This window comes from Heterocephalus glaber, unplaced genomic scaffold (genome assembly GCF_053883595.1).
Source record: "Heterocephalus glaber isolate CG9 unplaced genomic scaffold, H.glaber_assembly_v1.0 deba00001497, whole genome shotgun sequence".
Taxonomy (NCBI): domain Eukaryota; kingdom Metazoa; phylum Chordata; class Mammalia; order Rodentia; family Bathyergidae; genus Heterocephalus; species Heterocephalus glaber.
In genome coordinates this window covers 6,017,708-6,034,223 of record NW_028258320.1, presented here as the reverse complement: position 1 = coordinate 6,034,223, position 16,516 = coordinate 6,017,708, and positions in this window count along the sequence as shown.

Below are 16,516 nucleotides of genomic sequence, written 5' to 3'. Positions count from 1 at the left end.
CCTCTGTTCCTCTTCCCCTTTGCTGCAACCAGGTAAGAGAAGAAGGAGCTTGAGAATGGAGTCACCTGCCCTCCTTTAGTTACATAAAGGGCAATCAGAGAGGGGAAGCTAGTGACCTTGCAGGGAGGGGAGCAGACTCCCTGTATGCAAGTGAGTTTGTGCATACGCATTGCGCATTGCGAGTCTACCCCACCCACTCCCTTTGCTTGTCTAGATTCCAAGACCCAACCTGCAGCTCAGGAAGGTTTGTGAAGTGACTCCACAAGCTCTGTGCACTCACCCATACCCCCGAGGCTCTCTCCATGGCATCATGCTACTTCTCTTCCCTCTACCCCCACCCCAGCCAGGGGCTGAAGATCCCTCCCACCATCTCCCCAGGTTCTGTCCACATCAACCCCACGTGGCCTCCTTGGGCCTAGAGCTTGATCCTCACACTTTCTCCCCTCCTGTCCTAAAGCTCTAGGGATTCATGGCTCCCAGGGCCTCCTACCCACTCTTCCAGAGAAGGGGATGGGGAGAAGGGAGTGCTGCTGATATCCTTGGGGGGCCCTCATCATCCTAACAGATGGTCCCTTGAACCTCTCATACCTGAGCCGACAGGGCACAGGACACCTGCAGTGCCTTCCAGAGCAGCCACAGACATGGCATTGCCTAAGGACACCTGGACAGTCTCTGGACATCCCCACCAGGCCCCCTCCTGGGTGCCGCACCAGTGCCACCCTGGGCCTCTAGGGGGCGCAGGAGAGCAGTGCTGGACTTGGCCCCAAAGGACACCCAGGAGGCTCTGTGAGCAGCCCTGGCCCCTGGGGACAGCCGGTGCTGGAGGCTTCCATGCCAGCTCTCTCTTAGGGACAGGGAAGTATGGGGATTGTGGCAGGGCCAGGGCAGAGGCCCCATGGAAGAGGTGGGGGACCCTAAGGCTAAGCCCTTTCCCGCCATTCATCTGGGGACAGGAAGGAGAGGCGTGGCTTGGGCCCCAGGAACTTCTGCCTGGTCCTGGGGGAGAGGGGGACTCTGGGGTCCACTCAGCAACGCTGCAAAGCACCACCACCCTGGGCAGGAGAGAGCTAGGGTGGGCTGTCAGGTAGGAAGAATCGCTTCCACATTCTACAGCACAGAAGTTATTATTGGCAACATTTAATTAATATTTCAAAATATCTAATTCCCAACCCAAAGAAAAGATCAATGTTTGAGGGGTTAGGTATCACAGCTGCTAAGGACTGCTTATTACACGCCATACACCTGTAGGGAAATAATGTGCTGTGCCCCACGAATAAGTGCAATCGCCGGGGATTTAGCTCAGTGGCACCGCACCTGCCTCATAAGCACAAGGTCCTGAGTTCGATCCCCAGTACAAAAAAAAAAAGTGCAATCATTGTGTTTCAATTAAAATTTGTTTACTTTTTAATTTTTTTGATACTGGGCATCGAACTCAGGACCTTGCACTTGCAAGGCAGCCAGCGGCACCACTGAGCTAAATCCCTGGCCTAAAATTTGTTTAATTTTTATTAGTACATGCTCACAGCATGTAATGGTCACACTCCTCGTGTGGAGTCGGTGCATACACATAAAGCATCGTAATTCCTTTTTTCACTCCCTTTCCCTCCCCGCCCTCCATCTCTCAGTCTCCTTTCCATATGAAAAATCTGTCTCCCTACTTCCTATTATCTATCTTTTATTTTGATCTTTATTTATTTTTTTGGATTTGTCATATAAGAGAAGCCATGTGATATTTAAGCTTATGTATCTGATTTATTTCACTCCACATTGTGGTCTCAAGGTGCATCCATTTTCCTACAAATTACTGAAGTTTATCCTTCTTTATAGCAGAGTAGTACTCCACTGTGTGTAAACACATTTTCTTTATCCATTCATCTGCTGATAGACATATAGACCACTTCCAAGATTTAGCTCTTATGAGTTGTGCTGCTATAAACATGGGTATGCACTATGATACAATGTCTTTAAATTTTTTTAAATATTTGAACAACAACAAAAATAACCTGGGTCACTGGGTATGGTGGCACATGCCTGTCATCCCACCACTTGGGAGGCTGAGGCAGGAGGATAAACATGAGTTTGAGGCTAGCCTGGGCTACCTAGTGAGTTCAAGGCCAGTTGGAACTATATAGTGAGGCCCTAGCTCAGAACAAACAAAATCACCGGGCTGAGGGAAGGTGAGCAGGACATGGTAGCAGCTGCCTGGAGGCTTCAGGGCCGGGCCAGGGCAGGGTGGCTGAGGGTGGGACCCCCTTCACCAGTGCACCCAGCCCTGCCTCTGGGGACTAGAGCCACAGGAATATTCAGGGCCTCTTTTTCACACCGGACCCCTGACTGGAAAGAAGAGCATGTGACTCAGCTAGGGGAAGGAGTGAAGGATGGGAAGAGGGAGCTGTTGCAGAGCCCGGGTCCCTGTGTGCACATCTGCGTCTGTCTGTAGCAGTTTGCATCGCCACTGTGCATCCAAACTCTCTCTGCCCACTTCCAGCTGGTGTTTGTGGGCAGGTTACTCAGCCTCTCTGAGCTGCAGTTTCCTTGAGAAACTGAAGAATAACCCCTGCACCTTAGGGTTTTCCTGAGGGTGTGTGAGGTAATGTATGTAAAGAAAGGGTGTGGCGGGAGCACATGGCCTGCACACAGTAGGGGCCAAATAAGTGCTGGGTGTTCTTCTCATGTCCTGGACACTATTGTGACTGTCGTAGCCTTGTCTCCCCTGCCTCAATGCCCATCCGGCCTGCCCCGGCCAGCCACGGCCCCAAATGCACACTGCCCCTTCCTTCACTCTGGTCTCTGTGAGTTTAAGAGCCAGGAGAGCTTGGCTCTTAAAGCAAGAAGCTGTCTCCAGCAGGAGCTGCCTGTGCATCCCAGGCCAGCCTCAAATTGCTATCTAACTTGTGAAGGGGTGTGTGTGTGTGTGTGTGTGTGTGTGTGTGTGTGTGTGTGTGTATGAAACAGCTCTTCACTGTATTTTTCCATATCCTCTCCCCTGTCCCCAGCCCAAGGACAGACACAGGCCTGCAGGCATAGACACCCACATTTAGACTCTTTATGGGGTGGGGTAAGGGTGTTGTTTTGCTTATTAGTTGCTGGGGATCAAATTAATAACCTTGCCTGTTCCAGCCAAGTGCCCTGCCGCTGAACGGCATCCCAGCCTGTAGACTCTTTATGGATGATCACGATAATCATGGTAACGACTGCCTTTATCACTTCCCTGTGTGTACCTTGTGTCACCACCTGAGCCCCAGATGCGGATTACAAGGTAAACTCAAGGCTAAGCAAGCTTAAGTAACATGCCCAGGGTCACACACGCTAGTCTACCTGGCTCCAAAGCCGGCACTTAACCACTGTGGTTTGCATAAAAGAATGAGCCATCAACAAACCAGAATTTCCTTTCTGCACTCCAAGAAGGAAATAATAAGCTGGGCGTGGTGGCACAGGCCTGTAATCTGAGCTACTCAGGAGGCTGAGGCAAGAGGATTGCAAGTTGGAAGGCAGCCTGGGCAATTTAGCGAGACCCTGTCTCAAAATAAAAAATCAAAAGGGCTGGGGATATAGTTCAGTGAGGCTACTTGCCTGGAAGGAGGCCCTGGACTCAATTCCCAGTACCACCAAAAAGGAAGGAGGAGGAAGGGGAGGGAGGAAGGGAGAAGATGATGAAGCAGCTATCAGATATCTTCAGCTAAGAGCTTTCAAGGTTTCAAATCAGAGTCCGTCCAGGCGGGAATCCTGTCACTCATCCATCGCTCAGGAAGAAGCCGGAGCCTTGGTTACCCCAGAAAGCAGCACCCCAGAGGTCTTGCCTTATACACTAGGATTTATACCATTTTCCAACCATGCTTGAAAAAGTGCACATCCAAGAATGAGTCAGAAAAATCACTTTGATACCTCAGTTGCCAGAATGTTCCTGTCCATCCTAACTTTTTGAAACTGTCCAGAGGAGAGACTTATTTTCTCTCCCTTTGTTGATCAACAATTTAGCAAATTTCTGATAACAACAGGGACAACAGTGGAGGGCCAGCAGCATTACAGTTGCCACCCACCTTTATACCCAGAGGGCATATTCCAAGGCCCCAGATGCCCGAGGCCCCTATCCTATGGAGCCATATAGATACAGTATTCTTTCCTAGCCATACATGCTGGTGATACAGTTCAATTTCTAAATGAGGCAGAGCAAGAAAATAACAATAACCAAGAAGCCTACCAACATGCTGCCCTCGAGATAATGTGGCCTCTCTCTCTCTCTCTCTCTCTCTCTCTCTCTCTCTCTCTCTCTCTCTCTCTCCTCTTTCTCCTGGTGCTAACCTTCTCCTGATGATATAGCCCTACAGCCCCTCCATGATGAGATGGAGACACTGTGGCACAGCTTCTGGCTGCTTGTGACTTTCTAATGGGCATCAGAAGGCAGATCTATAAGCCATGACGATGCCCGGGTAACTGATGGTGCAGAAGGAGAGAGAAAGCATCAATAAAGAGAGAGCACTAGTTGCAGAGTAAGTCAGAAAAGCACCACTCACTGATTCACATACACACCCCACACTCGTCCCTGTAGAATGAAGTTTCACCATGGGGACACGGCCTCGCTTCCTTTCCTGCTCTGGGACTAAACCGAACCTGGAATCTCTCTACTGCAACTCTGACTCTGTGTCCTTATTTGGCAAAGGAGGAGCACGAGACTGGCTCCACAGGGCCGCGGTGTAAATCAGGGCACAGGTCTGGCTGGGGGCTGTCCCATCCTGCCGACCTGAGCCCACTCTCCTGAGCCTAGGGTCCTGTCCCTCAGGCCTCAGAGAACCTGGGAACCATGGGAGTCCGTGGCAGAGGAGAAGACGCCAAGGGCTGTTCCCTTGGGAGAGGGATGGTGACACTCTCTCTGCAGAAGGGCTGCCCCTAAATCACCTGCAAAGTCTTTCCCATCCCCAAAGCGGGCCATGTAGACAGAAGCCAAGAGAACCAAGCTGGCTGAAACCATTTTGAACTTTGCTTGTATTTGTGACTTGACCTCAGGCTTCAGCGTACACCAAACAAGGAAATCACTGTCATAATTTGGTGCCAAGCCTTGTTTAAGACACACACACACACACACACACACACACACACACACACACACAAGGAAAGAAAGAAAGGAAGAAAGAAAAAATGCTATTATCACCTATTTAGTTTGCTCTCTCCTGGTTCATATGGCTTGGCACTAATCAACTGTGGTTATTTCCATTTACTATTTGGTTCCCAAGGATGAAGCTTTCACACCATTGAGGACTGTTCTTAATATGAAGCAGCTCTGGTACATTTGCTGATCTGTAAATGTGGTAAATATCTCTTGATGCTTACTACCTGCCCAGTCTGTGCTGGACGCTGGAAATATCCCAGTCAACCAGACTGATGCAGGCCTGGGCTACTTTTTCATATGATTATGTCTCACTGCTCACAGTAAAAGCTAATCCTAATAATAGAGTCGAGGTCGTCTAGGCAAGGCATCTGTCTGAACACCTGCATCTACTTCTGTTTCTTTCTGAAACTCCACTAAAGCAAAGTTGAAGTCTTTCTAGATTTATCTTTCATTTTGGTTTTGTTTTTGAAGGCATCATCACTAGGACAAGAAGAATAGGACAGGAGATCCCAGTGACAGATGTTTAGAGACTAGAAAGCGAAGCTGAGCGTGGTAGCACAGGCCTGTAATCCCAGAATTTGGGAGGCTGAGGCAGGAAGATCTCTGTGAGTTTGAAGCCAGTCTGAACTACACAGCAAAACCTTGTCTCAAAAAAGAAAGAAAGAAAGAAGGAAGGAAGGAAGGAAGGAAGGAAGGAAGAAAGAAAGAAAGAAAGAAAGAAAGAAAGAAAGAAAGAAAGAAAGAAAGAAAGAAAGAAAGAAAGAGAGAGAAAAGCAAGTGAAAGAGTAATAAGAACACAGAGCCAGCGGGGAGGACAGAAGGAGCCACCTACTCTACAACCCAGAATCCCACAAAGGGAATCTATGGCTCAAGAATCAGTGACACTGGTCACCTCTGCAGCAGGGGGAAAGAGGATGGAACAAATAGTCTTGGTGGAAAGTGTTTAAGAAAAGCAGTCAGAGCCTCCCCTACCCTGCACAGCCAGGAAACGACTAAGAGCTCATTCCCTGCTCAGGGGAAACAGAGGGTCTCTGGCCAGCAGACCTTACTGAAAATGTTCACCCTGTGGATCCAGAGACCTGGCCCTCTGCCCCACTGGAAACCTGGAACACTGGCCTTCGCCCTCCCGATAGGAACCTGGGGGTGTGGAGCTTCAGAGTCTCACCAGCCTGAAGTGCAAAAACCCAAAGGGAGGCTTCAAAATGACCATCCCTAGCAACCTAGCTCATAGATTACATACAGCACAGACACACACACACACACACACACACGCACACACATGCACACACATGCACAGCTTCCAGCTGGCTGTGGGGATCTCCATGCCTAAAAATAAGCAAATAACAGAGGATTATGAAACACCTGAGGAAAGCTCCTCTATCAAAGACAGATACCAGAGCAGAACCAAAGAGTGACCCGGAGGCAGCAGAGTCCACATAGCAAGAAGCAAGTTTAAAAATAACAACATCTTATCCTATCTTGAGAATGATAAGGGAAAATATGCCAAAAATGGACCAAAAATAGAATACTATTTTTCAGAGACCAGAGAACAAGAAAAAGGCCTTGAAAAGTCAAATGCAATACCAAAAGCAAAAAATTCAGAGTTTAGAAGATAAAGTGAGTCCAGAGGGAAAATAAAGAAAGGAAGGGAAATTGGGTATGACTGTACAGTAAAATGTCATAATCTAAGAATTTCCAGAACTGAAATCCGTAACAGCCCAGAGCAATGATTTCAAAATTTTGAATTGTTCATTGTCCATATATGGAAATACAATTGATTTTTGTGTATCAATCATATGTTTTGCAACCTTTCTAATTCATTTATTAGTTTCTAAAAATAATTTCTTTGTAGATTCCATCAGACTTCCTAATCATCACCTCAACTGCAAAAACTGACAATTTTAGTTCTTCCTGTCCCTTCTAAATGCCTTCTATTTGTTTTTCTTGCCTTATTGCACTGGTTAAAGCCTTTGATACAATGCTGAAGAGACTTAAGAGACTTAGAACTTGTGGACAGCTTTGTCTTGCTCTTGATCTTAGAAGGAAAGCACTAAATCTTCACCACTGTAGATTTTTTGTAGAGGCTGCTTACTAGGTTGTGGAAGTTTCTTTCCATTCCTAGTTTGCTGAGGTTTTTGAAATCAAGAATGGATATTGTATTTTATTTTGTCAAATGCTTTTTCTACATCTGTTGAGAAGATTGTATTAGTTTTTCTTTTTCTTTTCTTTTCTTTTTCTTTCTTTCTTTCTTTCTTTCTTTTTGAGACAAGGTCACGTTTTGTTGCCCAGGCTGGCCATGAACTTCTGGGTCAAGAATTCCTCCTGTTTCAGCCTCCTGAGTAGCTGGAACTAAACACATGAATCATCATACCCAGATTATGTATTTTCTTTTTAATTTGTTAACATGCTAAACTACATTGATTTTGATTTTACTTTTTTTTTTTCCAGTACCCGGGATGGAGCTCAGTACCTTGCACTTGCAAGGCAGGCACACTGCCACTGAGCTACATCCCCAGCCCCTACATTGATTTTGAATTATTAGTGGATCCATATATCCATATATATGCACTAATACATATATTTGTATGCATATATACACACAAACACACATATATGAATACACAAAGAGAGAAGGTTATATTCTATGTATATGAATTTTGTTAGAAAGTTTACGTTTAGGCTCATGAGGAATATTGACATGCAGTTTTCGGTTCTCACAATATCTTTGTCTATTTTGGGTATCAAGGTAATGCTGGCCTTATCTAATGATCTGGAAAGTATTCCTTCCTCTGATTTTCTAGAAAATTTAGTATAGAATTGGTATTATTTTTTCCTTCATGTTTGGTAGTATTTATTGGTAAAGCCATCTGGGCCTGGAGGTTTCTTTATGGGAAAGTTTTTAACTACAAATTCAATTTTTTTTAGAATTGATATAGGTCCATTCAGGTTCTCCCTTTCTTCTTGAATAACTGTCTATAGTGTGTGTCTTTCAAGGAATTAATTTATAGTAGTTATAGACTTAATTAACTAGGAAATAATTAGGAGTTGATTAATTCAGAATTAATTTATAATACTTATAGGCTTTATTGGAATAAAATTGTTCATATTTTCTTATAATCTTTTTAATATTTATACAATTTGTGGTCAAGATGCCTCTTTCATTCTTGATATGATAATTTGTGTCTCTTCTCTTTTTTCCCTGATCAACCTGGCTGAAGGTTATCAATTTTATTGATTTTTCCTGAAAAAACAGCTTTTGGGTTCATTGATTTTCTTTAATGTTTTTCTGTTCTTTTCACTCATTTTTCTCTAATTTTACATTGCCCTCTCTGTTAATCTTTCTTTAATCAAAGATTTTCTTAATTCTTTAAAATTTTTAGGGCTGGGGATTTAGCTCATTTGTTCAGGTGCCTGCCGCCCAAGCGCAAGGTCCCGAGTTCGATCTCAGGTACCAAAAGAAAAAAAATTTAGACTATAAAACAAAAATAATACCAAAATAATTTTTCATCTAGTTTATGCTGTAAAATAAAATTTCTCAGTAGGGCTAAAAACACACCTGGGCATTCTATGAGCTAGCTACCATGCACTAGGCACTTTGTAGACTCCCGAGATCAAAGAAGACGAAGTTCAGGCACTCGCTAAGCTTATGTTCTAACGAGAAGACGTGGACAATAAACAAGGAGCCAGATAACTAGATTTGGTGGTGATAAATGCCGTGCAGAAAAATAAAGCAAGGGGAGAAGATAGGCGCTGAGCAGGTTAGGGAGGGATCACTTCTGTTTTAAGTGGGGACCACAAAGGGTGATTGCCATGGAAATGCCTTGGGAAAGAACATTCCAGGCTAAGGCAGCAGCTAGGGCAAAGTCTGGTGCTGGCACATGCTTGTCTTCGGGGGTGGGGGGTGGGGGGGAATAAGAATGTGTTAATGGCTAGGGCAAGAGGAAGATATGAGCCAAATATATCACATCTCACAGGCCACTATCAATTTTCTATTCAAGTCTGAGCACGGAAGGGAGAATTCTAACACGCTTCTCCTAAAAGTTCTCACCCCCCAGGGGACACCCTCTTGTGTAAACCCAGGACTCTGACTATGACAAGTTTCACTCCTGTGATTAGTTTACGTTATATGGCACAGTTGAATAAAAATAAGAAATGGCCCCAACAGCCCTGACCTAATCACACGCACCCTTAAAAGTTGTTTTCTTTGCTGGTTGAAGAAGAGGAAGTCAGAGATGGGAGGCAGGACAAATAACGAGCTGTCCTTGCTGTCTTCCTCATGGAGGGGGCCATGTGATACGAATGCAGGTAACTTTTAGCAGCTGATAGCCCACAAGGAATAGATTTTAGGCCCTATAATTGCAAAGAACTGAATTCTGCTTACAAGACGAATGAGCTCCACAGTGGGGATTCCCCCATGGCCTCCAGACAAGACCTCGGGCCAGCTGACACGTTGGTTTCAGCCTTGTGACAACCTGAGCAGAAAACCCAGACTTCTGGCCTACAAAACAGCATGCTCTTCAACAGGTGTTATTTGGAGGTGCTGAGCGTATAGTCACAACTCAGTATGATGGGAGGCTATCGGTACATACAACTATTTTATTTCATTTTTTGTGGTACTGGACATTGAACTGAGGACCTTTGCACTGAGCTATATCCCTATCCCTTTTTTGAAACAGGGTCATGCTAAGTTGCCTAAGCTGGGCTCAAACTTGCCATCCTCCTGCCCAAGCCTCCTACAGTGCTCAGATTACAGGCGTGGGCCACTATGCCCGGCAAGTATAACCTTTTAAAAAATGAGTTTACTTGAATGTTCCCCTAGTTTGACAGCAGGCTCCCCAAGACTGTAAACCCAACATTCTATGTGTCTCCTACACTAGACCAAGCTAGGTACCTAGGGCACACCCAGGAAACACCCCACACATGGGTGGAAAGTTTCGATCAAAGACAAAGTACTAGGGGAAATGGCTGGGTCTCTTCTATTCACCAGGACTGTGGATATTTGTATAAGTTCTTCAAGAAGAATTGCATTCTGGATGTGCCCAGCTTGCCTTCCATCCTGCACTCTTGGGCTTCTCCAACATGGCCCATCAGCAGTGGAACTCACTGTCCATCCAAGCACAGTGCCATCAGACTCCCCTCTGGGGCCACCACTTCCCAGGTCTGGAAGCTCCAAACCTTAGGCTGATGCTCAGTTCCTCTCTCTTCCATCCTCTGCAGTAAATCCAGGAAATACATTTTCCAAAATTCCTCCCCAGAAGTCCTGGCTTCTACATTCCCACTGTGATCAGCCTCAGGCCCCTCCAGCTGCCACCCACACAATGTCAAAGGCCTCCTACAGAGTCCCACCGGCCCTCTCTGCCTCAAATCCCCTTTGGTTACCACCACCTCTTAATCTCATAAAATAGCACTTGGCACATACCCTTCTCTACAACTTCCACAGGAGAGCTGGGAGCCACCCCTTGCTGAGCGCCTTTGTGGCATCCTTGGCATTCCCTCATCCATATGATGCTATGGATGGTAATGGTCATGACCAGGAAAATGTAATTGCTTTTGTTTTCCTTTTACGTCATGGAAGACCAGCCTAGTTGTCAGTCTCCCAAGCTCTGGAGTCTTAATCAGAAACAGGAGAAAGCTATGAAGGGCAACTACTCTTCTCTGTAAACCTCTGACCCGAACTCCTCCCCACCCCTGGAAGTCTTGGCCAGTGAGCCACCCACCCTCCTTTATCAATGTCAACTGTCAGATCTTTTGTTCAGGCTGAAGGGGTTCCTTGCTAGGGGTGTTTGCCATTTAATAAAGAGACAGCCTTAAGGGACGCAAGTATTAATGACAGGGTTTCAACTACCAATGGGTAGAGTGTGATGTTTGGACGGGTGGGTAGAGCTCTGCTCCTGCATCCCAAACCACACCCCATCCATGCAGTGGAACTGATGTTGATAAAAGAAGTGCATTGAATCCATGTGTAAGGGTCCATGCCATGAGCAGGATCCAGAGGAGGCTGCTGGAAGGAACCCCCATGAGATGATGGAGAAGAGATGGGAGACATGTTGAGTACTCTGGAGATGTTAACAGAGTCACAGAAAAGACGTCAACTGAGACCATTCTCCATACCCCCGAGAGTCAGGCTGGGTGGGAGGTCACTCGGTGTAAAGGCACAAGGAAAGTTGCAATGCCCTTGGCCATTTTTATGCCACAATCCTCAAGAGCAACCCCAAAAGGAATGGACCATGTTTCCAAAGACCAGGAGTGGGTGGTGGGGAAGGGGAGGCAGCTTCCCCATCTAGCAGCTCCCCCCTCCCTTTTAGTCCTTCCTCTCTACTAAAGCCCAGGGGAGGAGACCCCTTTGGGTCCTTTTCCCCTGAGAACTGCAGCCCACAGCTTCCTGGGCCCAAGGAGGGAGAGCCTGGGATGGGGGCAGGGGTGGAAGAAGAGGAAGGGAGGAAGTTGTGCGCAGCTGGGGGGCTGGACCTCTGGCATCCTGGGGGAGTCTTCCTCCTTAATTGCTTCAGTTCGACAGCTGTTATCGCTAACGAGAAATTAAAAGGCACCCTGACCCCTGGCCCTGCTCCTGCCCCGTGGCTCGCAAGTGCTTTCTCAGCACGTTGCTCTGGAAGGAGCACCCCAAGGAGGGCACGGAGGAGACTCAGGGGCGCCTTGGGCTGGCTGCTCCCAGCCCCCCTCCCAGGAAGGAAGCCTGAGCAGAGGAGTGGGAGTGGGCCCCCGGCCAGCCGCTCCCCTTCTCTTGCTACGGCCAGGCTCTGGGCTTCTGGATGGCCCTGATTTTATAGATCCGGCCTCACAATCTGCACCGCTCCTCTGGGACTCATCAGACTTCAGGCCCAGATTTGGGGTTTGGAGAACAGGATCTGAGGACTGCAGATTGAAGAACTCCCCCATGGCTGCTCTGTACTCACCAAGCTGTTAGACGAAATGAGAAGCAACTGAAGAGGAGATGGGACAGAAGCCACAGCCCAAAGGACTTCACTTATCCCAGGGGAAAGCTTCCCACTGCCTCCCAGTCCTGCCCTCTGAGGATAGGGAAGCTCTGCTCAGTGGCATCCTGACCGAAGTCTGTGTAGTGTGGCCCCTGCCTGACTCCTCAACCTCTCTCCCACCCACCAGGCTCAAGGGCAGCGCCCCGAAGTTCACCCTCAGACCGACTTCTGGCACAAATGGATTTCAGACCTTAGCATTGCTCCTCCCCATCACTGCTTCCCTAGGATCACTGAATATTCAAAATACCGTGTTCTAACATGTTTCCTTCGACTGTACACACACACACACACACACACACACACACAGAGTTCTGTATGGTGTGGTGCCTCATGCTAAACCTCATACCCAGATAAGGGACAATTCACCCAATGAACTTTAGTTCTTTCCCCTTATTTTATAGCGCTGTAGTGAACACCCTTGTTCTCACAGTTGAGGGAAAGATATTCCTGCCTGGATTTACTACTGTTCTCTCAAACCTGTGTGGAAACCACATGTGATTTCATTTCCAATTTTTCCTAACTTCACCAAAGCTGGTTGCCTTCACAGATTTTTCTCAAATGACAGATAGCTGTCATACAACAACTACCTTTTGGAGCTCACTGAAGTTTTTCAGTGTTAAAATAGGGTTACTCAGCTCAAAATAGTTGGGAATCTCTACATAGTTACACATACTCACCCTTCCCTGTGCATGCAGTCCCCACAAGGCATTAGTCCTCTGCCCGGCTAGCCTCAGGTAAATTTGTTTTTATATAAGTCAGAATCGGTTCGCTTGGTGGGAGTTACATGAAGCAGGTATCCGCTTGGCAGCAGTGTCAACAAGGGGAGCTTAGAGTTCAGCCCAGACAGTGTCACTGGCCGTCCCTGCCTGCAGACAAGAGTTCCTCTAGCTCCAAGTGTCTAACTCAGGCATCCCCAGCAGGCTCCCCGGGGCTCAGAGAGCCTGACCTGGTTGTGTTTCAGTGAGTCAGCCTTACATAAGCTGCACCTACCCCACAGGAGGCACAGAAACAAATGTCAGCTGCCCGGATTATGGGTGTGAGTTTAATTGGGGATACCTGACTTAGCAAGACTGCTTTAAAAATAACCTTACTCAAAGGAAGCTTGGGCAGAAGGCCTGTGTGCCCCCGGCCTGTGTAGGGGCTGTCAGATAATTAAGAGCTGTTATGAGAGGCTCCTGCCATAATGGGTGGCGGAGAGGAACTGGGACCAGTCCTGGAAGGCTGCCATGCCCCTCCCACCCCAGGGTCTACTCTCCCTCTAGCACCCCTCCCTCCCCAGCAGTTCCCGTCAGCCCCCTCACACTGTCCCCAGATGTCCCCACGGAGTGACCCTCTTCCTGGATGGCACTCCTTTGCACACACAGTGTGACTGTATCCAAAGGCGCCTCTCCCAGACCCCCAACCCCTGCGGCAGAGTGGCTCTATAGGCTGCCAAGGGTCAGGCTGGGGACCTGAGTGCTGGGAGCCAGTTCCCTTCCTCACCTCCCCAACAGCTTTGGGGGACCTCAATGCTTCTGATTCCTATGGTCCCCAGCCCTTCATCCCCTAACAGGCCTAGGGCACTGGAGTGACCACCATCTGCGTGTTCTCAGCTGTCAGTCCTCCCCTGGCCATCTCAGCTGAGGGGCAACTGCTGAGTCAGGATATTCCTCACATTCCCTCCCTCTGCTGGCCCAAATGCCACAAGCCCTATCTCAAGTGGCCACTCCCCACACCCTGACCCCCAGCCCAGGACCTGCTCCTCCCGCACAGCCTGCAGTATCGGTGTGGTGAGGACCCAGTGCCACGCTGCTGCCTGTAGCAACCATATAGACAGGGAGGCAGTAGAGTCAGCCCCACCCAACAAGCACGTGCACACAGAAACACACACACACACACACAAACACACAGCCAGCCACACGCACAGAGGGGGGGCCTCGACTTGCAGCCCTGGGGATCCCTGTCTGATGGCCCTGCCCTCAAGGAGCTCCTGGTCTGATGGAGGAGACCCCCCACAAGAAGGGTGGGCAAAGGGAAGGAAGCTGCAGTCTCTACTAATGCACACTGACATGCAAAGTAGACAGACCCAAGGTGGAGGCCGAAGCTCAGCATTGGTTGGAAGGGGGAAGAAGCCTCGGAGGGCTTGAGGGGATGCCTGGTCTAGATGAGACAGAAAGCTCTCCTGGAGGAGGGCTGGTGGGACAGAGGACCCTCTGGCAAGGCGAGCCATAAGGGAAGGCCCAGGACCAAGGCATGAACTGCCTAGAGCAGCTGGGCCAGGATAGCCCTGAACAGGAAGCCAGAGGGCCAGGCCCTTGTCCAGCTATGGCATTGCTGTTCTGGACATTGGCCCAGGGCTGTCCCTCAGGGTTCCAGACCCCTCCTCACTAGTATGGGGCCTGGCCTGGGGACTCCCTGGTGTTGCCTCCCATGGGTGTATGACCTGTGCAACTGTACTGGCCCCAAGTTAGGGCTCTCCTGCTAGGTCTAATAATGCTGGATGTGGAGCACAGATTCTGTGGGCCCTGGGTCCCCACCCTCAGGCTCCTGGATACCACATGCAGGGAGGGGGCACAGGGCAGAGACTGGCTGAAGTCCTGGGTTCTCAGCCTGACCCTTGGCAGCCTGGAGAGCCCACTCTGCCGCAGAAGGCCTCGCCTCTTGGAAAGCCCTGCCAATGTTTCACAACCATGTGTGCTCCATGGAGCCTGTTCTTGGAAAGCTGAGGACGGGACAGCTCACTCCTGAGTGCTAGAGAGGTTGTGGCCCCTGGAGTCTGCACTTGAACACAAACAACCACAGGCTAGGCAGGAGGGGAGGGAGGCCAGGGTTGGTGGGGTCAGCACACAGCACCCTCCACGGGTGTGCAGCCCCCACTGGAGGAGGCTGGGATCCGGGGCAAGAGGAGCATAGGGTGGCAGGGAGAGGACCTGGAGGGCTGAGAGGGCTCGGAGGGCAAAGCCACCCATGCCCATCACTGTGTCTGGTTCCCTGTTGGAAAGTCAGGAAGATGATACAATCAGGACAAAGGGCAGGGTGGCAGCACCCTCGGGCCATGTGAGCTGTCCTCTTGCAATTGGGAAGTTCCACCTGAGAGGGGACACAGCTGCCAATGAGAAGCCTGGGCCACAGGAGGGTCCAAGTGGAGGGCAGGACCATGACTGAGCTCACCTGGAGCCTGGAGGATGCCCAGAAGAAACTGTGTTCTGGAGCAGGGGCTGAAGACTGCTTTGTAAGGAAGGAAGACAGAGGTTTTACCCAGCACAGGACAAGCAGGGGCAGGGGGAGGTCTCTGCAAGGGGATAGCTTCTACAGAGAGAGAGGGAAGGGGCTGCCACCTTTTCAGGCTGAGCCCTGCAAAGAACACCTTGTTGGAGGATCCTGGCCAGTCTCCCTTTGATGTCCCAATTTAAACAGCCAAGCCTGGATGCTCCCGACAGGTTGGGACCAGGCCAGGGCCAGTGAGGGGTGTTGGAAGAGGGGACTCAGCACAGTGACTGTCATGATGCAGGTGCCCACCAGATGGATGGATGGATGGATGGATGGATGGATGGATGGATGGATGAGTGGGTTGGGGACTTTCCCAGGAGACTGGCAAATGTAGCCTTTGTGCTCAGCCCCCTTCTAATCCTCCAACACCATAGATTTCATCCTCGGAATGGTGCCTCCTCCAACCTGCCTTGTGGCTTTCCTGGTTCTTTAGCCTCTAATCGCTGCATTCTCAAAGACCTTAGCCTTAGAACCATACAGGATGGAAGAGCACAAAGGCCTCTCACGTACACATAAAATCCATGTGCCCATGATAGCAATAGCATCGATCATCAACATGACGTCTTCGAGGTGCCAGGCCCTGGGCCAGGAGCTCTCTGTGTCTCATGTCATGAACTCAAGAGAACTCTTCTAAGTAACCAAACTCTTCTAAGTAAACACCATTTGATGCAGAAAAAAACATGTATCCAAGAGAAATGTTGATGGAGACGTTTTCAACTTTATTTTGGTTCTCTGACACACATTTTTCACATTTTAACATCTCTGAAATCAGGATATGCCTTGCAATCAATAACAAGAAGGCATTGGGTCACAGTTTAATTAGCACTGCACTCTCTTCCTGGCAGCACGTAACTGAGCTGTGTGTCTTGTGGTGGGTGAAATATAGTGGTTTATGTGCAGAGTCTATGTGACTAACCACTGCCTCTTTCAGCCAACCGTGGATGATACACCAGGCACGATTCTCGGATTCCAAGTGTGTTTGGGGGCCTGGAGCCTGGGCCTCAGCCCATTAGCCTGAGAGTTACTGCTCCTGAGAGCAGGGCTATCCTTCCTCCCCAGGGCTCCTGACAACCCCCAGCCAGCAGGCCCAGCCCAGGAGGCCTGGGGGGTAGGGGCACAGGATGGGTACAGAAACTAGGCCCTCCCAACTATGCAGCACAGAAGG